This window comes from Diospyros lotus, chromosome 1, assembly GCF_014633365.1.
Source record: "Diospyros lotus cultivar Yz01 chromosome 1, ASM1463336v1, whole genome shotgun sequence".
Taxonomy (NCBI): Eukaryota; Viridiplantae; Streptophyta; class Magnoliopsida; order Ericales; family Ebenaceae; genus Diospyros; species Diospyros lotus.
The window spans coordinates 35,440,480-35,466,906 of NC_068338.1; the positions used below are offsets into that span (position 1 = coordinate 35,440,480).

Below are 26,427 nucleotides of genomic sequence, written 5' to 3' on the forward strand. Positions count from 1 at the left end.
GACTAGGTAATACTAAATAACAGAAATACATGTGAATAGCAGAAGAATTAGCTCCCTGAATACTAGGACAAAATAAAAAATGAAATAAATAAATAAAAATTTCCAACAATCCCCTTCCTTAAACTGAAAGGAAACTGAAGTTTGCAAACTTTCAGTTTAAAGGTTGTATAGAATCAAACTAAATCCTCCAGACTGCTGACTCCAAGTAACTTTCTCAACTTCTGAAAACTAGCCAACTTGAGAGGTTTTGTAAAGACATCAGCAATCTGGTCTTCACTTCTGCAGTGAACAAGATCAATAACTTCATCTTTTTTGTGAGATCACGCAAGAAGTGATATCTCACATCTATGTGCTTGCATCTTCCATGAAGAATAGGGTTCTTTGATAGCTAAATTGCTAAACTATTGTCACGAAATATTTGAGTAGCAGCTGGTTGCTTGAACTGAAGTTCCTCAAGAACTTTTCTCAGCCAAAGTGCTTGGCACGGACAAGAAACTGCTGCAACAAATTCAGCTTCGGTTGTTGACAAAGTAACCAGTGGCTGCTTCTTTGATGACCATGAAACAGGAGCAGAACCCAACATAAAGACATATCCAGATGTGTTTCTTCTGTCATCTAAATCTCCAGCATAGTCACTATCTGTAAATCCACGTAAATATGATTTTTCGCCCCTTTTATAGAACAACCCAAAATCTGTAGTACCACACAAATACCGCAGAATCCTCTTTGCAGCAGGAAGATGAATTTATTTTGGATTCTCCATATACCTGCGAATAAGACTTACTGCTTCCATTATGTCGGGTTGAGTTGCTGTTAAATATATTAAACTTCCAACAATTTGTTTGTAGAGAGTACTGTCAACTCTTCTTCCATCAGCATTCATTGTAAGCTTCAATCCCTTCTCAACTGGAGTAGTAGCAGGATTGCAATTCTTCATTTCAAACCTGTCTAAAATATCATGCACATATTTCATTTGACAGATGAAAAATCCAGCAACAGATTGCACTATTTCTATACCAAGAAAATAGTGCATCATCCCAAGATTGGACATGTCAAATTCAAGCATAACGGATTCTTTAAATTTTTCAATCATAGACTTAAAATTTCCGGTATAAATCAGATCGTCAACATATAAACATACCATAAGAGGATGGTCGTATGGGCATCTTCTAAAACCTTCATTTTGAGAATAGGCATCTATACGATTATGTGCTTGTTTTAGTCCATAAAGAGCCTTTTTCAGTTTATACACTTTATGCTCACTGCCTAATTTCACATAACCAGGGGGCTGTTTCGATAAATACCTCTTCTTGTATATCTCCATGGAAAAACGCTGATTTCACATCCAATTGAAAGATGGGCCATGAATTTTGAACTGCCAAGGCAGTTATCAATCTGATTGTGTTGTGTCTTGCAATTGGGGCAAACACTTCTTTGTAATCTACGTCAAACTCTTGCTTGCAGCCTTTAGCCACTAAGCAAGCTTTGTATTTATCAACTTCACCATTTTCTTTTAATTTCGTCTTGTAAACCCACTTAACACCTATTTTCTTTTGCCCCTTTGGAAGTTCTGTCAGTTCCCAAGTGTTATTCCTTTCAATGGCTGCAATCTCCTCGTTCATAGCTTTACAACAACAACAACATATCCAGCTTTTATCCCATTATGTGGGGTCGGTTACATGAATTCTAGACTTCCATGTATTTCTGTCTTTTGTCATATCTTCATTTAGGCCCATGCACTTCATATCAAACTTTAATGTATCTCCCAAAGTATTATTGGGTCTGCCTCTACCTCTTTTTTGACTAATTGTTCCATTTCATCAACTCTCCTCACATGAGCATCTCTTGGTCTTCTTCTCATATGACTAAACCATCTTAGTTTAGTTTCTCTCATCTTTTCCTCGATTGGCACTACTTCTACTTTATTACAAATAATCTCATTTCTAATTTTATCTTTTCTTGTATGGCCGCACATCCATCTTAGCATCCTCATCTCTGCTACGCTCGTCTTTTGCTTATACTGGTATTTGACTGCCCAACATTCTGAGCCATACAACAAAATTGGTCTTATAGCTGTTCTATAGAATTTTCCTTTCAGTTTTAATGGGATTTTACCATCACATAACACCCCCGATGCATTTCTCTATTTTAGCCAACCTGCCTTAATTTTATGTGTGACAACATCGTGAATTTCTCTATCTTTTTGAATCACTGATCCCAAATATCGAAAATGATCTTTTATTTGTATGATTTGGTCTTCCAATTTTATTATAACATCCTCCCCTCTTGCATTCTTACTAAATTTACATTCCATATATTCTGTTTTCCTTGTACTTAATTTAAATCCCTTAGATTCTAAATTGTTTTTCCACAACTCAAGCTTAGTGTTCACTCCCTCTTTTGTTTCATCCACCAACACTATGTCATCTGCAAGTAGCATACACCATGACCCCTCTGTCTGATTGTGTTTAGTAAGTTCATCCATTATTAAAGCAAATAAGTATGGACTTAGTGCAAAATCTTGATGTAGTCCCATTGTAATTTTAAACGGTTCAAAATCCCCTCCACATGTTCTGACCCTTGTCTTTGCACTGTGATATATGTCCTTAAGGGCTTGTATATAGGCTATTCGAACTCCTTTCTTCTCTAAAACCCTCCATAATACTTTTCTAGGGACCCTATCATAGGCATTTTCTAAATCTATAAACACCATATGCAGGTTCTTCTGATGATCCCAATGCATTTCCATTAGGCGTCTCAGTAGGTATATAGCTTCCATTGTTGACCTACCAGGTATGAAACCAAACTGATTTTTCGAGACGTCTGTTTCTTTTATGAGCCTCTGTTGGAAACAAGAGCTTAACTGATAACAAGTATTTGAGAAACTTCAGCGTATTATTCAAAGAGAAGCAAAATAGCTATATAGAATAGCTTTACAAAGTGTAACCATAAAGTAGAAAAACAGGCCACGTTTTAACAAACCCAATTACGTAGTAACAAAGTAGAGACCAAGTCAAAAAACAACAGGCACTTCCTAAACAATAGGAACTTATTGAAACAAGCAGTAACAAATCACCTACAATTCTAACTGCAACCCAACAATTCCTCCCTTAAATTGAATGTAGCTTGCAGTCAGTTTATACATGCATCCAGCTTGAGAGGTTTTGTCATCACATTTGCAACTTGTTCTTGACTGCTACAATGCACCATCTCTACGGTTCCTGCCTTTGTAAGCTCACGAAGGAAGTGAAAACGGACATCTATATGCTTGTTGCGTCCATGCATTATTGGGTTCTTTGCAAGTTTGATGGCTGAGCTACTATCACAATGAACAACTGTAGGCATGTTTTGCTTTTCACCAAGCATCTCCAAAATCCTTCTCAACCATACTACCTGACATGCATAAGAGGCTGCAGCAATGAATTCTGCCTCTGTGGTAGATAAAGTTACAATTGGCTGCTTCTTTGACGACCACGACACTGCCCCAAAGCTTAATAAGAAAACATAACTTGAAGTGTTTTTCCTGTCATCTTGGTCCCCTGTATAGTCACTGTCCGTGTAAACCAGTAACTCTTCATTTCCACCCTTTTTGTAGAACACCCCAAAATTGACTGTTCCTCTTAGATACCTTAGGACTCTCTTTGCTGCCTGTATATGAAGTTCAGTAGGACTACTCTATACCTACTAATAAGACTTACCACAAACATTAAGTTTGGTCGAGTCGCAGTCAAATACATGAGACTTCCTATAACCTATTTGTACAAAATGCTGTCCACTTTTACTCCATCTTCATTTCTGAACAGCTTGCATCCTAGGACAATAGGATTACGAACCAAATTGCTTTTATTCATTCCAAATCTCTCCAAGACCTCCAAAGCATATTTCCTTTGGCTAATGAATATCCCATCAGACCTTTGCATAATTTCTATACTAAGAAAATATCTCATCTTCCCAAGATCAGTCATGTCAAACTCAAGCATCATTGAACTCTTAAATTCAGCAAACATAGATTCATCATTTCCAGTAAAAATGAGATCATCAACATACAGGCTCACAATTAGAATTTTACCTTCCTTTGATGTCTTTGTGAACAAGGTGTGTTCATAATGACATCTCTCAAAGCCTTCCTTCATGAAGTAAGCTTCTATACGACTATACCAAGCTCTTGGAGCTTGCTTAAGTTCGTATAAAGCCTTTTTGAGCCTATAAACTTGTTGTTCCTTCCCCTCATGCACATAACCTTGAGGCTGCTCAACAAACACTTCCTTATTTAACTCCCCATGCAAAAATGTTGATTTCACGTCCAGTTGATAAATTGTCCATTGTTTTGGAGCTGCAAGTGCTATTACTAGACGGATCGTATCCAACCGTGCCACAAGTGCAAATACCTCTGAAAAATCTATACCATGTCGCTGCGAATAGCCTTTTGCTACGAGCCTTGCCTTGTATTTGTCTACTTCTCCATTTTCATTAAGTTTCGTTTTATAAACCCACTTCACTCCAATTTTCTTACCTCCAACAGGTAGTTCCTTCAACTCCCAAGTATCATTCTTTTCTATTGCCTTGATTTCTAAATCCATTGTTTTTCTCCATTTTTCACTTTTCATTGTTTCTTTGAATTTGATTGGATCAGCCGCTACAAACATAACAAAATGAGCCACACCATCATCCTCTTCAGAGAGACCTTCCCCTATTTCATAATCTTCCATCCAGACTGGTGGTCGTCTATTTCTTCCTCTATTTGAATTTGGAGAATTTTCTTCAACTAGTTCTCCTTCTATGTTATTTTTTAAGTCAACAACACCTTCTTCTTTGTTTGCAGCAACGTCTTCTTCTTCATCTTCAGTAGCACCTCCTTCTTCATTTTCAGCAACTATGACTGCTTCTTTTTCATTTTCTCCCCATTCCAAATCAGCTATAATTGTCTCCTTATGTTTCTTGTCCCAATCCTAACTTTTATCCTCTTCAAACACAACATCCCGACTTATCAATATTTTTCGAGAAACTGGATCGTACAATTTGTACGCTTTAGATTCCTCACTGACTCCAAGCAAGACACAACTTATGCTTTTATCATCCAACTTTGTTCTTTTGCTATCAGGTATATGCTCATGAGAGACACACCCAAAAACCTTGAAATACTCCACCGACGGTTTAATTCCACTCCACGCTTCTTCTAGAGTTTGATTCTTGACAACAAAAGTTGGGCTTCGGTTCAACACATGTACAGTCCAGTTAACTGCTTCTGGCCAGAATACAACAACAACAATAACATAGCCTTTATCCCACTATGTGGGGTCGGCTACATGAATTCTAGACTTCTATGTATTTCTGTCTTTTGTCATATCTTTATTGAGGTCCACACACTTCATATCAAACATTCTGCTTCTAGCCAGAATGTTTTGGGAATTTTCTTTTCCGAGAGCATGCTTCGAACCATGTTCATGACAGTTCTATTCCTTTTCTCTGTAACTCCATTTTGTTGTGGAGTATACGCTGTTGTCAATTGTCTCTGTATTCCATTTTCATCACAAAAGTTGTTAAACTCTTGTGATGTAAACTCGCCACCTCGATCTATTTGGAGACCTCTGATGCTTGAACCTGTTTCCTTTTCTACACGGTTTTTATAATTTTTGAAAACAGTAAAAGCTTCTGATTTTTCTACTAGAATATAAATCCATATCTTGCGACTGTAATCATCAATAAAAATGACCAGGTACCTTTTCTTGCCATTAGATATTGGCGTGATCAGTCCACAAATGTCGGCATGAATGAGTTGAAGTATTTGAGAGCCCCTCCATGTGCTCATCTTTGGAAAAGAATCCCTGCGTTGCTTGCCCACCAGACAATCTTTACATACTTTGGAAGGAGTCTTGAGTTGAGGCAATCCTTTCACCATTTGCTTATGTTGGAGAGTTCTCAAACCTTGGAAATTCAAGTGGCCATACCTACAATGCCAAAGATGTGTTTGATCCTCTGTGACCGTATTGAAACACGCAGGTTGTCCTAGCTGAGAAATAGCAAGTAATGCAAACATCCTGTTGGAAGCCATTATAGATTCCACAAGCAAGCCTATTTCAGGATGAAAGATTTTGCACTTCCCATGTTGAAATACAATAGTAAGTCCCTTCTGTTGAAGTTGTCCGATGCTTAACAAGTTATTCTTTAGCTCCGGTACATAAAACACTCCAGTAATGATTTGAACAACCCCATTCACTTGCAGCCTTACATTGCCTTTTCCATGCACTGCCATGCTTGAGTTGTTTCCAAGCTTGACTGTTTCTCTGAAGCTTGCATTCAAATCCGAGAAACAATCCTTTTTCCTGCACGTATGATTACTGCACCCCGAGTCAAGATACCACAAATCTTCCCTGTTCTTTTTCTCATCATCCACATATGCCATCAACAACACCTCTTCGTCAACTTCAGCAAAATTCGCTCCTTTTTCTTTACTTGGGCATTCATATTGAAAATGCCCTAGTTTATGGCAATGATAACATTCCACAGTGGACTTGTCAAGACTCCTGCCTCTCCCATGACCTCTGCCTCTGAAATTGTCACGTCCACAACCTCTTCCACCAGAATTCTCATCATACGTTACCTTCAAGGCCTGCACTTCTGTGACATGATCATTCGTACGTTGTTCATACACGAGTAGACTACTCTGCAACATGTCAATGGACATGGAGTCTAGATCATTTGACTCCTCAATAGAGCAAACAACATAATCAAATTTAGAAGTCATCGACCTCCAAATCTTTTTAATAACTAACACATCTGCCATCTTTTCACCATGTATTCTCATTTTGTTGGCAATGGTGAGAGTCTTGGCGAAATATTCATTCACAGATTCTCCTGCCTTCATGTGAAGAACCTCAAACTCTTTTCGAAGAGCTTGCAACTGTGCTCGCTTAACTCGTGTTGTGCCTTGATACTTTTGTTTCAACGAATCCCAGATACTCTTTGCAGTATCCTTGTTTAGAATTGTCTCCAGAATTGACCGATCAATTGCTTGGAACAAATAGTTCTTGACTTTCAAGTCTTTCAATTTTTGATCTTCAATAACTTTCCTCTGACCTTCTATGAGATCTTTTTCTTTTCCTTCTGCTACTGCAGGAATTCCATTCTCCACCAAACCCAAATATTCCTTTGACTGCAAAAAGTTTTCCACGAGCATAGACCAATGATCATAGTGCCCGTCAAACTTAGGAATTGTTGGCTGCATGAAGCTATTCTCTGACGTCATATTCACCCCTAGAAGACTAATGCTTCTCTTGATCTCAACCAAGCTCTCTAGAAAAAAGCTCTGATACCAATTGTTGTAAACAAGAGCTTAATTGATAACAAGTATTTGAGAAAGTTCAGCGTGTTATTCAAAGAGAAGCAAAATAACTATATAGAATAGCTTTACAAAGTGTAACCATAAAGTAGAAAAACAGGCCACGTTTTAACAAACCCAATTACGTGGTAACAAAGTAGAGACCAAGTCAAAAAACAACAGGCACTTCCTAAACAATAGGAACTTATTGAAACAAGCAGTAACAAATCGCCTACAATTCTAACCGCAACCCAACAGCCTCTGCTCTATTATTCTCTCCCAGAGTTTCATGGTATGGCTCATTAACTTAATTCCTCTGTAATTTTCACAGTTTTGAACATCTCTTTTGTTCTTGTATATAGGAACCAAAGTACTCTTCCTCCACTCATCTGGTATCTTTTTTGATTTAAGGATTGCGTTAAATAATTTCGTTAACTAGGAGATGCCGTCTTCTGCCATGTATTTTCATGCTTCTATTGGTATATTATTTGGTCCCACTGCCTTATCTTTTTTAATTCTTGCCTTATATTTTTTGAATTTATGCGTCGATAAAATGTATAGCTCACGTTCCCTTCAGAGTTACTAAGATGTCCCAACCTAACTCTTGTGTCCCTACCATCATTGAATAATTTTGTGAAATATTCCTCCCATCTCTCCTTAATCGCTCCCTCATTCACTAATACATTTTGGTTTTCATCTTTTATGCATTTCACTTGGTTTAAATCCCTTGTTTTTCTTTCTCTTGTTTTAGCTAATTTATATGTATCCATTTCTCCATCTTTTGTATCAAGTCGTTTATATAGATTCCCATATGTTTTTTACCTTGCTTCATTAACAGCTCTTTTTGCTGCATTTTTCGTTTCTTTATAATTTTTTAGGTTTTCTTCATTGTTGTACTGATATCCATCCTTATAACAAGTTTTCTTATTTCTAATTTTCAATTGTACCTCTTCATTTCACCACTTCATTTCACCACCAAGACTCCTTAAGGTTTGGGGCTCTACCATTTGTCTCTCCAAGGACTACCTTTATCGTGTTTCTCAGGGCAGTAGCTATTTTCCCCCACATTTGGTTTGATTGTCCTTCTCCATTCCATTCCATTCCCTTCTACCCTTTTTTTTTTTTTTTTTGAAAATTAATTGTTTCTTCCCTTTTAAATCCCACCACCTAATTCTTGGATTTTGTTTTATGTGATTTTTTATTTTCCAATTTCTTACTTGGACATCAAGTACCAAAAGTCTTTGTTGAGTAGTTAAACACTCCCCCGATATCACCTTACAATCCCTATAACATAATCGATCCTCTTGTCTCATGAGGAAGTAATCTATTTGGGTGCTTGATGTGACATTTTTATATGTAATTAAGTGTTCATCTCGTTTTGTTATGATGAGCCCATATGCCATAACAAAATCTAGAATAGACTTACCTCATTATTAATTTCCCCGAATTCATACCCTCCATGTACCTCTCTATAGCCGTTTCCGTCTCTACCCACGTGACCATTTAAGTCACCTCCTATAATCACTTTCTCTCCTCTTGGTATTATTTGTATGAGTCTCTCTAGGTCCTCCCATAATTTTGCTTTTATCTCCTCACCTAACCCCGCTTGTGGTGCATATGTACTAAAGATATTCATAGTCATTCTTTTTAGACCAACCTTCACCATAATAATCTTATCCCCTATTCTCTTTACATCCACTACCTCATCTACTAAGCTTTTATCCATAATAATCCCCACTCCATTTTTTGCTCGATTATTTCTTGTGTACCATATTTTATATCTAGTTTCTGATAAAATTTTTACTTTTTTCCCTACCCATCTCGTCTCTTGAAGGCACATAATATTAATTTTTCTCCTAATAATCACATTTACTACTTCCATGGCTTTGCCCGTTAATGTTCCTATGTTCCATGACCCAATCCTTAATCTATCATTTTGATTTTGACTTTGACTTTGACTTTGACTTTGAATTTGATTTTTGTTGATTGTGAAGCATGTAACGACACCGTTTTAATAATGAAGCCAGGCAAGAGGGTCAGCTGCAACTGCCCAGCTATCCTTCTCTCAATCGTGCCAAACGTCTGCTGATTATTCTTGTCCTTTATGCGTGCAATCTGGACTGTCGATGCTGCTTTTATCTGTTGCAATCTCAGCCATCCTTTTACATCGTGTGATCCTTATTTAATGCACTGTGCATCAGGATATGTGATAGAGATTAAGAGAGAGAGAGAGTGAAAGGAGGCACAAGGATCCGAGGGTTTACTCATTTTTGGTTGTTTCATATTCTTTGGCTCCTTCGTGTTCTTCTTTCCGGTTCAATAGGGTAAGCCCTCAAATCTTTCTTTTTTGTGGTTTTGAGGCGATTTTGTTAGTGAACCAGTCTGTGTAAATAGAGTGGTTGCGAGGCTTGTATGATGTAAATATTGTAAACCCTATTTTACTCCGATAGTGCAATGAGCTCTCCTTTGCCAAAGCTCAACATGGACGTAGCCCTTTTTAGGGTGAACTACGATAAATCTCTTTGTGTCATTTACTTTGCATCGCATTATTTGTGTTTGCTGGTTGTGCTTTACATTTTCGATTGGGTGTCTCTGTTGTTGGGTTTAAAAGCTTTCGGTGATATCAAAGTGTGTGTGTGTGTGTGCGCGATTTGCTCTCTATTTGCGCAACAATTTTGTTTTGGATTTTGGACTAGCCTCTTTACCGGCATCCGTCCAAGCAAATGCGAAGACTATTGCTCATTTGTCACTACATCCGGGCGCGGATGCAACGGCCCTAACTCATTTGACATTACACGTGGGCAGTGTAGCGTGTCCCTATGAAGGGTTACGCCCCAACGGTTTTTCATAGTTTGTCTAGAGTTTATGTTTTGGATCCGACTAAGTTTTACATTGGTTGTCGGCTACCTAACACAACCCCCTCCTCCTTTATCGGAGTTTGGGACCGGCAGTGGATAACATCCCCAGGCGGAGTTCTCCTCGTCCATAGCTTTCTGCCATTTTTTTTCTTTGACAACAGCTTCAAAGTTTGTGGGATCACAATCTAAAAACAGGGCAAAATGCATCAGTGGATCATCAAAATCATCAATTCCTGTTACCTCATAGTCTGACATCCATGTAGGCCTTCTTCTAACTCGCTGAGGACATGAATCTGCTGTAACATCAGACTGTTCGAGTGATTCAGTTGTTGTTGGTGCAATTTCAGAGGCTACAGAACCTTCATTTTGGGAGTTTTCAACTATAGAAACTGCTGGACCTTGATGCTGATGAATTTTTTGTGTTTCCTCCTCAGTTTGCCCATCAAAATTTGCTTGGATTTGCTGTTCAACAGTGCTGCTGCCCCACAACTATGTCCTGTCTTCATAAAAAATAACGTCACGACTGATGACAATTTCCTTAGTGATAGGATTATACAATTTATAAGCTTTTGAATAATCACTAATACCAAGAAAAACACATTTTTGTCCCTTGTCATCTAACTTCCTTCTTTTTTCATCAAGAACGTGGGCATATCTATACATCCAAACACCATTTTTAACAGCGAGTGTGGGGCTTCTGTTTAAAATATATATACTCCACTTAACTGCTTCAGGCCAAAAACATTTTGAGAGACCACTATGCTGCAGAAGACTTCGCACCATATGAAGAATCATGTGATTTTTTCTCTCGCAGACCCTGTTTTGTTGAGGCGAATAAGCTGCAGTCAATTGCTAATCCCATGCTTGTCACAAAAATCGTCAAATTCTTGTGAATTATACTCTCCACCATGGTCAGTTCGCAATGTTTTAATTGGGCTACCTGATTCTTTCTCCACAAATGCTTTAAACTTTTGAAAGACAGTGAAAACTTCTGACTTTTCGTGTAGGAAGTAAACCCATGTTTTTCAATTAAAATCATCAATGAACGATATAAAATATCGTTTACCTCCATTTGACATTGGTTTAATTGGTCCACACAAGTCGGAGTGAACTAGTTCCAGCACCCTTTTTGCGCTTCAAGACTTTCCTTTTGGAAAAACATCTCTATGTTGTTTGCTGACAATACAATCTTCACAAAGTTCTAAAGGAGACTCGAATTCTGCAAGGCCAATCACCATATTCTTTTGCTGAGATGGCCATAGTGAAAGTACCATAACCACACTGCATCTTTCAATTTTGCTGCAAAACATGAGTGACTAGTGTGGTGGAGATATAATGGAAACATCCGGTTTGCTGTCATTTTCACTTGAGCAATTAAACCCAATTTTTCATCTTTAATTCTACAAATCCCCTCCTTAATAGAGATTTCATATCCTTTTTCTTGAAGCTGCCCAACACTTGACAGATTGGTTTTTAAATTTGGAACATACAAAACATCAAAATGGAGTGAGAATTACCATTGGTTCTGATTGTCACCTTTCCTTTTCCCTTAACAAATATTGTAGAATCATCTCCCAACTTCACCGTGTTTTGAATGGACTCATCTAAATCAGAGAACGATGATCTGTCTCCAGACATATGGTTACTACAGCTGGAATCCAAATACCATAAATTCTGGTGAGTTTTCTCCTTTGTTTGACACACCATAAGGAGGGAAACTTCTTCTTCTTCCTATTCTACAAAATTTGATTTCTCACTGTGATTTTATTTAAAACTGTACGACACTCGGAGGCATAATGACCAAACTTATGACAACAATAATATTCAACCTTAGATTTGTCTGTATACTTAGATTTGTGACTAGTTGAATTCTGACCTTCATGTCCCCTCCCGTTTCCTTGAGAATCAGCCACCTTTTCTTCTGATTTGTGGTGCCCTTTCTTGCCTTTCCACCCCCCTTTTCTACTTCCAGAATTTATTGGGTTTGCTGTTGCTTGCAATGCTTGTTCTTCCTTGTCTTGCTGAATAATTTTCTGCTCATGAACCAGCAGAGAGCACTGTAATTCATCAATTGACAGTGTGTCGATGTCCTTCGATTCTTCAATCACACAAATGACATAGTTAAATTTTGACATTAGGGACAGAAGAATCTTCTCAACTATGGTGACATCCTCGAGTGTTTCTCCATTAATCCACCTCTTGTTTGCGATTGACATCGTCCTCGAGACATATTCTGAAACTGATTCACCTGACTTGATCCGTAGAGCCTCAAACTCAGCACGAAGAGCTTGGAGATGAACCCGCTTTGCTCTTGTTGTTCCTTGATACTTTTTCTTCATGGAGTCCCAAGTCCGTTTGGAAATGTCCTTGTCAAGAATTGTTTCCAAGATTGAGTGATCAATAGCTTGGAACAAATAATTTTTCGCCTTTAGATCCTTCAATCTCTGCCCTTCAAGCTCTGTTTTTTGAGCATCATTTAGTGTAACTCCCTTTGCTGGTTCTGCAAATCCAGTATCAACAACCTGCCAATACTCCTTAGACCTTTAAGAAGTTCTCCATCAACATGCTCCAATGATCATAGTGACCATCAAAGTGAGGTATTGCAGGTTGTACAAAACTCTCAGAAGCCATGGATTTTGCTGCTGCAACAAAAAATGAATGGAAGTAAACTGTTGTTACTCTCTCAATCTCACTCTAAGATGGCTCTGATACTAAACAGATTCGGTCCCTAAAGTAGGGAACCCGAATTCAAGTCGAGTTTAGATCAAAGAACTCGCTTACTTTGATTCAATAGATAGGAAACCTACTTATACAAGATTCTATGCTATCTAATCCTAGAATTTGGGAGCTAATATACAAAAGAAAATAAGATAAGAATACTTCTATCTTCTCCAATTATTTTTCTTAGATTTTAGGAACTTATCTAACTACTTCTTTATCTTCTTTCTTTGAACTGCTGTAGGCTTATCTACTGTATCAGCCTCTTATCATGCTTCCCGTGACTCTCTCCAACACCCCCCCCTCAAGCTAAAGAATAGATATTTCTCATTCCTAGCTTGTCGATGAGAGTTTCAAACCCTAGTCTAGCCATGGATTTAGTTAATATATCTGCCTCTTGGTCTACCGTGGGAACATAGATGAGTTTTATACCTCCATCTTCTATTTCTCTTTGGATGAAGTGTCGATCAATCCTGACATGTTTCATTCTATCATGCTGTACGGGGTTGTTAACAATGCTTATAGCTGACTTGCTATCACTGTAGAGCTATGTTGGTTCAGTTAGTGGCATTTGTAAATCTTCCATCAATCTTGCCACCCAAATTAATTCACAAACTCCTTGGGCAATCGCCCTAAATTCTGCTTCAGCATTGCTTCTTGCTACAACGGACTGTTTTTTACTTCTCCATGTGACTAAGTTACCCCATAGTTTTGTACAAAAGCCTGATGTAGACCAACTATCAACCACCGACCCTGCCCAATCTGCATCAGAAAATCCTTCTGCCCCTCTTTCATTAGTCTTTCTAAACAACAGTCCCTTACCTAGTGTGCCCTTTAAGTATCCCAAAACGTGATATACGACTTTCAAATGTTGTTGAGTTGGGGCATGCATAAATTGACTTATGATGCTCACCGAATAGGCTATGTCTGGGCGTGTTAAAGACAAATAAATCAATCTCCCAACTAACCTTTGATATCTTTCTTTGTCTACTAGTGGATCATCATCCTTCTTCATATACTTCCAATTCCTCTCAAGTGGAGTTTGTCTTGGTTTGCATGCAAGCATTCCTGTATCTTTTAGAAGATCAAGAGTATATGTTCATTGAGATATTAGAATATCTTCTTTACTTCTTGCTACTTCCATTCCCAAAAAAACTTCATATTTCCCAAGTCTTTTACCACAAACTCTTCTTTCAATCTTTGTTTTAGAGCTACAATTTCATTGGCATCATCCCTTGTAACAATTATATCATCCATGTACACGATCAATATGCACCTTTTTCCATTTGAGTGTTTAATAAATAGAGTATGATCAACCTTACCTTGCTTGTAACCAAATTTTGTTAAGGTTGAGCTAAACCTTTTAAACCATGCTCTAGGTGATTGTTTCAAACCGTAGAGAGATTTGTGTAGTTTGCATACCTTCCCAATTTTTTCTTCATTTTCAAATCCGGGTGGAATCTTCATATGTACCTCTTCTTCCAGCTCTCCATTTAGAAAAGCATTCTTGATGTCAAACTGAAATAGCTCCCAATCTAAATTAACAGCAATTGATAGAAGTACTCTAATGGAATTTAACTTTGCAATCGGAGCAAACATCTATTCATAATCTATTCCATAGGTTTGAGAGTACCCTTGGGCTACCAACCTGGCTTTATACCGATCTATACTCCCATCAGATTTATATTTAACAGTAAATACCCATTTGCAGCCTACAACCTTTTTATTCTTCGGTCTATCCACCGGTTCCCATGTATTGTTGTTGTCCAGAGCCTTCATTTCTTCCATCACAACATTCTTCCAATTTGTATCACCCAAAGCTTCATGTATATTGCTGGGAATGGAAGCTTCATCCATAGTTATAGTGAACGCCCTAAATTGTGGGGATAATTTAGAGTAATTTAGATAATTTGATATGGGATATTTCACACAAGATCTTACTCATTTTTTAACTGCAATAGGTAGATCCAAATCACTTTTAGCTGTTGCACCGTTTTCCTCATTTTCTAGATCGATCTCAGGTTCCAACAACTGGCTGATTTGAGGAGCAAGGTTTTTTTGCTTTCTTGAGTACACTCTAAGTTGTTTTTCTGGACTCAATTCTTCCCTTAGGTCAGTCTCCCCTAGTTCATTTGGACTATGATCAAATTTTGGGCTTGTAGCAGCTGATGGTTGGATATTACTAGGTTCAATCATTGCAGGCTGTGAACAAACAGCTGCAGGATCATCACCAGTAGTAGTGGGAGACATAGGCAATGTAATAGGCATTGAAATTGTGGGATCTCAATGACTTTATTCCACTTGAGATGCAGTACCGGTGTGATAAAAGACTGTTTCATCAAATATTACATCACAAGAAACAAAGAATTTTTGTGATGTGGGACAATAACATTTATATCCTTTTTGGGTAGGAGAGTAACCAATGAAAATACACTTGAATGACTTTGGTTCTAGTTTGTGACGGTTTGGGCTGGTTTGATAGACATAGACCACACATCCAAACACCTTTGGGGTAAGAGTATTGAGAATCCTAACATAAGGAAAGGTAGTCATCAGGTTGTTCAAGGGTGTTTGGTATTTTAGAACTTTGGTTGTGAGCCTATTAATCAAATAAGCGGCTGTTAGAATTGCCTCCCCCTAATACCTATTAGGAGTGGAACTTGTGAACATCAAGGATTTAGCCACTTCAAGTAAATGACGGTTTTTTCTCTCAACTACCCCATTTTGTTAGGGAGTGTAAGGGCATGTGCTTTGATGAAATATTCCATTTATAGTGAGATATTGGATAAATGGGTAAGAGAAATATTCTCGGTCATTATCAGTCCTAAGGATGCAAATAGAGGACTGAAATACTTTGAACAAGCTTATGAAAATTCCGAAAGATTGCACATACCTCAGATTTTTCTTTCATTAGATATACCCAACATGCCCTTGTGTGATCATCAATAAACGTCACAAACCATTTGGTACCATTCAAGTTTGAAACCCTAGCTAGACCCCATATATCACTATGGATCAAATGAAATGGTTTGGAAGGATTATATGTCTTTTGAGAATAGGAACTGTGAGTTTGTTTGGCAATAATGCAATGGTCACATTTGAGCTCCAAATTAACTTTATTGATGAATAAATCGAGAAACAAATGTTTCAAATACTAAAAACTAGAATGACCAAGACATTTATGCCATAACAAAATTTCTGAATTCACACTAACCGAAAAGGAAAAACTACGAGTCAACTGACTAAGAAAAGCCTTGTTGTCCAATACCCAATAGAGCCCATCCTTCTCCTCAGCACTGCCAATCATCTTTCCCGTGGACCGATCCTAAAAAACACAATGTGAGGAAGAGAATGTCATGGTGCAATTCAGGTCATTAGTGAGTTTACTCACAAATAACAAGCTACACTTCAAATTTGGCACATATAAGACAGATTCAAGTACTAAACCAACCACACATACTTTCCCTTTTCCTTTAACTGAAGATATTGTTCCGTCTGCCATTAACACAGTTAGATCCCTATTTTCCAACTGAAAATTTTCAAACATAGCCATGGATCTGGTCATATGATCAGATGCTCCTGTATCCACAACCCAACTGCTGTTGCTTATCCTCCTAGTAGTTAAGGAAAAAACTAAGTTACCTCTTTGGGTGAAGGATGGTGCTGGAGTCATTGCTACTGGTCCATCTAATTCCTTTTGAATATATGCACCATTCAGTAATTTCTGCAAGAAATCTACTTGATCTGCTGTTAGATTCAATCCCATACCTCTTTCGTTGTTAGGAGCACTTGCAGTTGCAGGCATACTTGTAGCTGTATAAGCTGGTCTTTCCTTTTCCTTCTCCTTCTCCTTCTTGTTTCTTGGTTGCCAATTCAGTGGCTTTCCATGAAGTTTCCAGCAGTTGCTTTTTGTGTGGTAGGGCTTATTACAGTGTTCACATCACTGTTTAGCCCTCAGATTTTCTTCTTTTCTTATTGCAGCAAGGGCAGATCCAGTGTTGGGTTCTGCTGAAACAAGCATGACTCTCCTTCTGCTCTCCTCACGTCTAACTTCCATGAATGCTTCTCTAAGTGTTGGTAGAGGCTTGATGCCTAAAAGGCGTCCCCAAACCTCATCCAAGTATGAATTGAGGCCTTGAAGAAAGTTGAAAACTCGCTCTTTCTCTTGCATCTAGTTATATTTCCGGCTGTCACTTGAGCATTCCCACTTCGGGCCATAGTACAAATCCATCTCTTGCCACAGCTCTACTAGTCCGAATAGCTGCTCTAATCTCGAAACATTGAGCAATATTCTCAAGATCGGAATATAGCTCATGGACTGCATCCCACACTTCTTTTGCAGTCTTATAAAATAGATAGGTTCGGCCTATCTTTGCTTCCATCGAGTTGATTAGTCATGCCATGAGAATAGAGTTTTCTACTTCCCATCACTGGTAATCCCCGGACTCTTCTTGAGGTGTTGGGACGGTCCCAGAGAGGTAGCCGAATTTTTCTTTGCCCTTAATCACCAAAGCCACGGACTAAGACCATTCCCGGAAATTCTTGCCGTTTAACTTGTGCTGTGTGATTTGCAGAGTTTGGCTATCCATGGAGAGGGTGCTGGTTGGAATAACGGTAGGCTACATGCTGGACTGTCGAGACGCTAATCCGAGCGAAGATTCCTCAATCGCTAGAATGGCTGCTGGATTAGAGCTAGCCATCTTGATCGAGATACTCAGCTATGAAAACCGAGCTCTGGTACCATGAACAGGTTCAGTCCCTAGAGTAGGGAACCCGAATTCAAGTCGAGTTTAGATCAAAGAACTCGCTTACTTTGATTCAATAGATAGGAAACCTACTTATACAAGATTCTATGCTATCTAATCCTAGAATTTAGGAGCTAATATACAACAGAAAATAAGATAAGAATACTTCTATCTTCTCCTATTATTTTTCCTAGATTTTAGGAACTTATCTAGCTGCTTCTTTATCTTCTTTCTTTGAACTGCTGGAGGCTTATTTGCTGTATCAGCCTCTTATCTTGCTTCCCGTGACTTCTTCATAGGCTAGGACTCTCTCCAACAGATACCAATATTACTAAATGAAGGAAAGGAAACAGATAACTATTAAAGTGAACTGCAGAGAAAAATATTGGAAGGAAGCTATATCTTATTCATGATAGAAAAGCCTTTATACAGGCAATACATTCAACAGAATCAGCAAAATAATAGCAACTACATCATCCCTCTATCTGCTGTAACTAAATCCTAAAGAGACTAGGTAATACTAAATAACATAAATACATGTGAATAGCAGAAGAATTAGCTCCCTGAATACTAGGACAAAAAATGAAATAAATAAATAAAAATTTCCAACAATAACAAACCCACAATTAAGAGGAAAATAAATGATTATGTGAATATATTTTTGTTTCTACCCTTAAACATGTGAATACCAATTTGAATTGTCATAATTGAGATTATTAAAATGTAGATTCCTTTAGATGATAGTTTTAAGATTTGCTAATTAACCCTGTCTTAATTTTGATTTATTAATAATTTTCTCTTAGGTCCACCTTGTTGCAAAAGGTGTTGTGAATTCTGATAAGTAGGCCATTGTTTTAAATGTTTTTTTTTTTTTCTATTTTTATAAACATTACTTGTTCAATGGAAAAGAAAAAAGAAAGAGTAAAGAAAAGAAGGATGCATACAAACAAAGGAACAATGTTGTATAGCTCTCAGTATTTCACTATGTTGTGAAAACCTTATCGTGAATCTTGCTATTCCTTTTCTTCTCCAGAAAGCTACCATTCCAAAACAAATGGACCAAATTTATACTTCACTAATATTGAATGAGTAAAAAGGGTATCCAAAATGCACAAGGCTTCCCACTTCACGAGGTTATATTTGTATGTAGTTTTTCCTTTTTTTTTTTTTACACAACTTGAACCTTTGACCTTTCAGTTACAAAGGAACAATCTTACCATTGTTACTAAAGTTCATCTCACTAAAGGAGTGGAAAGGAAAAAAGAGAGTAAATATAGTGATATTAATATCTTTATGACAATACAACATCGAATGATAAAGTAATATATTTGTAAGAATTTCAATAAAAAATTTGAAGATAGAACAAAATCAAATAGGAGTTGTTGTATGAAAAATATATTTAGGTTTTGAGAAAATAAAAACACAAAAGGGTTTAAGAAACAAAAATAATGACTTTTAAATTTTTGGGACATAATGGCTTTACAGGAGATGTAGCCATGGGTAGATATGGTTATGGAGTTATAATTCATATAGCTGACCTTTACCTAGTGGCATTAAGCCTTGTGACGTCATTTGTGTTGTAGTGGTGGATGTGACTAAACAAAAGCCAAACTTGAGGAGGTTTCATCATAAATCACCCTATCCATCTATGTGCAAGACCAAATTACTATATTGTCCTTACCATTTGGTTAATACAAGGTAAAGAAGACAGCTAGTATCTTTGTAGGTCTTTTAAAAATTCTGCGTTTAGAAAGCTCAGACTTCAGGGGGTCTAATAATCCACAAAAAAACATTATTTTGACTCACTTATAAAATTGTCATTCTAGTAGTATTTTCTGTATAAAAGATATGCAACAGATCATTTTCCTAATCATAAGAGAAAAAGATATCCATGTCAATGGCTTTTGCCCCTTTCTAATTTCATATAGGCAGGGAAGTAATAATTCCTTTGTTATTAAACTGGCTCAAACTGAAAATATACTAAAATTGGCATGGATTTGTATTATCAATGTGACTTTTAGAAGTCAATTGACATTATGAATGTCATGCCACAAATCCTAACTTAGTTAGGATAAGGTGCAGTTGATGATGATGATTGAACAGGCTCAAACTGAAAACATACTAAAATTGCCATGCAGGAGACACACTTGCACTTGTATAAGAGGAAACCATTATTTAATGAACATATCCTTGTGTTTTGAGCTTTATAGTCTCTTGGTCTTCATACTGCATCTTGTGACTTGCCACAGGAACACAGCACCTTCTGCATCTTGTAGATCTTACGAAGGCTCTTGAGATGATTCTGGTGTGCTGTCACTTGCCTTGAACTTCAGTAGTCTCTTTGTTTTGGATATATACATCCCAATTACCCAGTGTTTTAGCCACAGGAACTTTTGATCTCCCTCTCTATCACTCTCCAGATGTCGAAGTCTGTTAACAGGCAGGAGGCTCATAGTATTGGCCTTGTGGATGCCATAGCTCTGGCATGCAAGTTGGTTGAGATAGCTTGTTAGTGGGCCTTGCATATTCTGGAGCACAGAAGACCATGGATTACTAATTTGTACAAAACTGACAAATTTAGAGTCACTGACAGAAGCTCGAGCAATACTGAAGCTTGCCAAACTTGAGGCCCAGAGTCAAGCTCCAAATGTCAGACATCCATTGATTTGCGTTGACATCATTGAAGAGGGCTTAATTTCTGGTCCTCGTGTTGGGCTTTGGAAGGTTTGATTTCCTATAATTCTTGTTTCCTGTGTTTCCTAAAAAATATAAAAGAAGGCATAATTTCCTGTTCAAGTTTGTATATAGAGATTCTTTTGCTTCCTGTTGGTAGGAAGCAGAGGCTTTAGAGGAACTCCGACAATCTGTCATTTGCAGGAGTTTGGTCCACATTTTCTTTTCTCAACTAGGAACTTCAAAGGTTTGTATATCATCCTACATTCTAATTGAGTACATAAGTGATGCATTTAAAATTGCATAGACACACACATGAACAAACTACTAGTTTTAAAAGAGCAAAAAATGGATATGATGACAAGAAAAAACATGGACTTTTTACATAATAACGCCTCAGTTGTTAAAGTGCATTTTAGAACTTGATAATTTGATTTTAGTGTTATTAGTGAAGCCCCAAACGATGTCGTTGGGGTAAGCAGGTGGAGGGCCGCGTGCTGCAACCTTGAGCTGCCATCTGGCAGCCAATTGGAGGGCAGCACGTGGAAACCATCAGCTGCCCTCTGATGGCGCCCGGTTGCATTATCTACCCCTCTTCTCTTCTCACTTGTCCGTCTGCTTTTATTCTGTTGGAATATTGTATATCGTGCTTGCACGATCTGATCTGAGCCATCCATCCATGCTTTATGAGACATGATCCCAGCCCTCCATTGTCGCTATTTATCTTCTCCTCGGGATATGGTCTGCGTAGACGTTTAAGGCGAAAGAGACAAAAATCAATCAAAGAAGAGAATAGGGTTCGAGAAGAGAGAGATACCCTTCGTCTCCGACCTAGGGTTATCTGGTTTGCTTTGGTTCTTTTCTTTCTTTCTCTGTAAATGTTTGTATAGCTTTATAGTTATATGGTTCGATAGGGTTTTTGCCTCTTAATCTTTTTGAGTGATTATTGGGCAAGTTTTGTGTTTCTCGAACCACTGTAAGTACAGAGAGATTGAAGGGTTTTCTGTGGGTGTATTTTTGATTCAATCATTAGTGCAGTGAGCTCTCCATATTGGAGCTCAACGTGGACGTAACCCTATTTGGGTGAACCACGGTAAAAATCTTGTGTGTCTCTTTTCGCTTTTACGTTTCAGTTCTGTTTACCTCTGTTTCGCATGAATGACTGTTAAAGCTTTCCATTTCTTTTGTTTTATCGTGTGTTTGTGATTGGGATATTCTAATTTAAACCCTAAGGTTTGAGTATCAGTGCTCAACATTTAGTTACAATAACTTTAAAGATGTGGATATGGTCATAGAGGTTAGTCCCAATCGCTAAAATTAATTTGGTGGTATGTCTTGGAAAATTTTAGCTTTCTCTTAGCCACTATTGCTTCCACTTGTTTTAAGTGACTGCGAGCCAAGGCAAGGTGGGGATTCAAACTCATTGCCTTTAGTTTTAAATGGTAAAAGAAAAATTGATTCAATTGATTTCTGCCTTCTGCAGAATGTTTTATTGTCACACTTTTTCTGATGATGTACATTGAGCTAATATGGCTAAATTGCTCATGGTGGTGGAAGTGTTGGGTGGAGGGGGGTTTCCAAATCTGGTTAGCTTTTTACTGTCTTCTTGTGATGCTATGGGCAGGCAGTATTTGAAAATCTCTCTTTAAAGCAACAAATATTTTCCTATATTGAGAAGTATTGCCCAAAGCATTGCATACTTGCCAGTAGTACCTCTACAATTGACTTGAACTTGATTGGAGAAAAGACCACATCCCAAAATTTGTTGGGGTGCACTTTCCATGACTGCTATTATGATAATAAGAGTTTACCACTGATGTATTATCTTGATGCAGCCCTGCTTATGTAATGCCTCTTCTAGAAATAGTTCACATAGAAAGGACCTTGCCTCAGGTAATAAATTGACTTACTAGATCTTGGGAAAGAGGATGATAAAACTTCAATTGTTGTTGGAAATTGCACCGGCTTTGCAGTTGGGTGTATGTTCTTCCCTTACTCTCACAAACGGTTTCGTTGCTTGTTGAACATGGTGCTTGCATATATCAGGTTGATCAAGCAATCATGAAGTTTGGGATGCCCATGGGCCCCGTTCAGGTATATGATCTTGCATTATCAAACTCAATAAAAAAATTGCATTTTTCAGTTATATATCCATTTGTGTCAGGTTCTTGCATTAAGTAGTGGCATTATCAAATTATTATATAATAAGAAATTAAAATGAATGAAAAGGTCTACAGGAAGACACTGGCATTTGAATGATTTGAAAAGCAAAGTTGGATGAATTCAATTAATAAGATGAAAAGAAATGCCTCATTTCTTGGTAATGTCCTTACTAAATGCTTTTTCAATATCCAATTCGTATGCTTTAGCACTTCAACTTTCTGATAAAAGAAAACCATCTTAAGATATGTGTTTTGAAAGAGTCGACTACTTTTTTCATGTTGGAACAGGTTCAATATGTCTCTTTTGCTTATTTATTTTTCATTGTTACATATTTTAATACAAGCCGGTTGATCTTATTGGTTTTGGGACATCTATTACAACTGCAAGCCAATATGTTTGAGGCTTTTCCTGAGAGGTCCTTGCTGATTCCTGTCCTCCAAGAAGAAATCAGGTTAGGTATTCTGGCAAAGCCATATAACATGGGAGTTATGATCTTAGTTTGGATGATTTTGCTGTTCCATAAAACATCTCATAACTCTTGTTTTAGTGTTTGGGTTCAATGGTTTTGTCCTTGTTCACTGAATTAGAAGACTGAGGCTAGCATCTTTAAATGAACTTTTTATCTCTTATGTAGCCTTTTTTTTAGGTAAATCTACTTGCGTCTATGTGTATGATAACATTTGAAAGTCTAGTCCAGATCCTAACATAACGAAGCATATTGAAAAGGCTAGAAGGATATCCAATACCACGGTCAAAGTCAATCTCTCTCTCTCTCTCTCTCTCTCTCTCTCTCTCTCTCTCTCATGTTCATTTGTCTGCAAGCCTGGCTCGTTACACTGCTAACTCACTGATAATGGAATATATCAGTGGGTTCATGTGGTATTTGCATTGTCTTTATGTTAGAAATATGTTCCCCTCACTCCATGCCACTTGTCTCTACTTGTTTCCATATAACTCAACAGATTAAGTTTAGACTGATCAATAGTAGCATATGCTAGGTTGAAAGGTAAAGGTAAAAGGATTGTGATGCCTAAAATTTTGAAAATAACCTCTTTCCATTAGTTGTTTAACTTGTATGACTGGGGCAACAAACCCCCAAAGTTTAATGTGCCATGAAAGGAGGAGAACGTTTTTTTGCCCCATTTTTAAGAGGGTAATACTAACCATTGCCCCATTTTTAAAACAACGTGCAAACATTGTCTATGCATTGTTTTTAGTCAATATGAATTTATTGTTTGATTGATTGATTAAATGTTTCAAAAGATAATGCTTTTATCATCAACCAACGAGATTATTTGAATGATAAAAACGAAGTACAATAAATGCACATTAACTGAACATAATGTGCACTTATTACCACTTAACCACCCTTTTCAAAATAGCTAAGCAGTCTTTGTAGCCTTATATATATATATATATGTATGTATGTATGTTAGTACATATTTTATCTTATAGCAACCTGAAATGTAAAAGAAATTATAATCTCGTTATCTTTGAAGTATCATTCAACACGTCTTGGAGACACAAAAAGGAGATGGACCGCCACAGTCTTCTAAAATTCTTCAAGACTTCATTATTGTTCTTTGTGCATATTTTTCTTCGAGTTCTTTGGTAATTCTAAACACAAAAGTGATTTTCTGCAGGTAGTTGGAGTAAGTTGTAGACCTCAATTGTAACTAGGAGCGTTCGCTTGTTACCACTCAACGTTATCGCATAGATGTTTTAGGAGGTGGTCTTGTGATCTTTTTCCTTCTCAGGTTTTACACAAATAAAATTGCCCATGAAACCCACATTTAAAAATAAAATTTTTAGGTGCACTTGTATTAATTATGGCCATTGACAAATTCACCATTACTCTTTCATACTATCTTGATAGTTGTTTTTTACAAGATTTGTAATTTTAATTCAAGTACTAACAAATTGTATGTATTAATCAAGACATGTACATTAATATGATGTAATTTAGTTAAGGGTTAATTATCAATAAGTTACTAAATTTTAGCTAGTGTATCAATTTTACAACAAACTTTAAAACTTACCAATTTTCATTTGAACTTTCAATTTTGTATTGATTGTATAGTTCTGTTAAAACTTAAATAATTAATAGTTTTAGGGTGCATTAATTATTGACTTTTCTTACCATTTTTCAAACTTAACCATGCACATAATGACAAACTCAAATTAGAAACAGTTTGTGATACTTATCCAGGCCCAATTACCTGATCCATTTCCAAAACTGTCCGCCCAAATTTGGTCTTGATCGAAACTGTGCCCAGAGACTCATCCGACCCAATTCTTGCCAGCCCAAGACCCATATTTTACCCCTTCAACAGCTGCGGAGATTCTCCTCCAATGGGTGCCAGCTCATCTTCAGTAAAGAGCAGAAAGTCAATAACCCAATTTCCAAGTTTCTCTCGTTAATAATCCATCTCTCACCTTCCCCATGCCAGTCAACAGTTACTGACCTATATTCCCCATTAATTCCGATTGAGATGTGAAATTTTGTCTGCAAAGGTGAAGTCTCTTGTTTTAAGGGTTCTCACACATTATTCTGTGCACACGAGAGGAGTTAATTGCGATACATGATGACGTACCAAGTAGGAGACACAATGTATAGTGCCCACAAGGAATCATCCCACAGGAAGATAAAAACTCTCACACTGCGACTATCATGACTCGAACCTGCATCATTGTCTGCAATATGTTACCCGACTACCATCCGTGCTACGCCCGTAGGGGCTTGAGGTGTCAAATTTTGAAGCTACTTCTAGAAGGTGTCGCAGAAAAAGATAGGAATTAAATTACTTTTTCGGCACAGTTTGGCACCCACGTACTAATGTCCAAATCGAGGTGGTCAACCGCACCCTCTCTGCCCTTTTATCAACCTTGGTTGGCAGCAATATGAAAACTTGGGATGAACAGCTTGTTCACGCAGAATTTGCCTACAACTGGAGCAAGCACAACACCACAGGACACACTCCATTTGAGATTTTATATGGGATCAATCCCATCACCCCCATTGACCTAACACCACTTTCTGACAAGGATCGAGTCTGTTTTGATGGAAAGACTAGGGCTGAGACTATAAAGAAGCTTCATAAACAGATTAGAGTTCAAATTCAGAAAAAGAATGAGGCATACAAAAGGGCATCTGATAAACACAAAAGGAAAAGTAGTTTTCAACGGGAGACCTAGTATGAATTCACCTTCGAAAAGAAAGATTTTCAACAAAAAGGAAGTCTAAACTCATGCCACGTGCAGATGGGCCATTCAAGGATAAAATGCCTACAAACTGGAATTTCCCACGAAGCACAATGTTTCTGCAACTTTCAACGTTCATGATTTGTCTCCTTACGTGGAAGATAACAACTTACTGGATTTGAGGTCAAATCCTCTCCGGGGGGGGGGGGGGGGGGGGGGGGGGGGGGGGGGGGGGGGGGTTGATACTTATCCAGACCCAATTACCCGATCCATTTCCAAAACTGTCCGTCCAAATCTGGTCTTGATCGAAACTGGGCCCACGGACTCATCCGACCCAACTGCTGCCGCCGGCCCAAGACCCGTAAACACCCCTCCAGAAGCTGCTGAGATTCTCCTCCAATGGGCGCCAACTCATCTTTAGTAAAGAGAAGAAAGTCAATAACCCAATTTCCCAGCTTCTCTCGTTAATCCATCTCTCACCTTCCCCATGCCACTCAATACTTACTGACCTATATTCGCCATGAAATCTCCAAAATACTAGGCATTTAAAACTACCCAAGATCCCTAGGTGTCTGTATAATTCCAGAAACATTCAATGTAATCATGGGCTTCTCTCCTATATAAGAGAAGACATGACCCAGTCATTTACAACTTTTGAATGAAAAATTCTGATAATCTTTTGATTTCTGTCCTTTTCTCATCACTTGTTCAAAGTGTGGCTAAATTTCTCAGCTCTTATCTAAGTGTAGTT

General features: G+C 37.7%; 1 pseudogene; it reads left to right on the forward strand.

The window, feature by feature from the left end:
* The first annotated feature begins 11,537 nt into the window (after positions 1 to 11,537).
* Positions 11,538 to 25,019, forward strand: LOC127798864 (glyoxysomal fatty acid beta-oxidation multifunctional protein MFP-a-like; annotated as a pseudogene).
* The last annotated feature ends 1,408 nt before the right edge of the window (positions 25,020 to 26,427 follow it).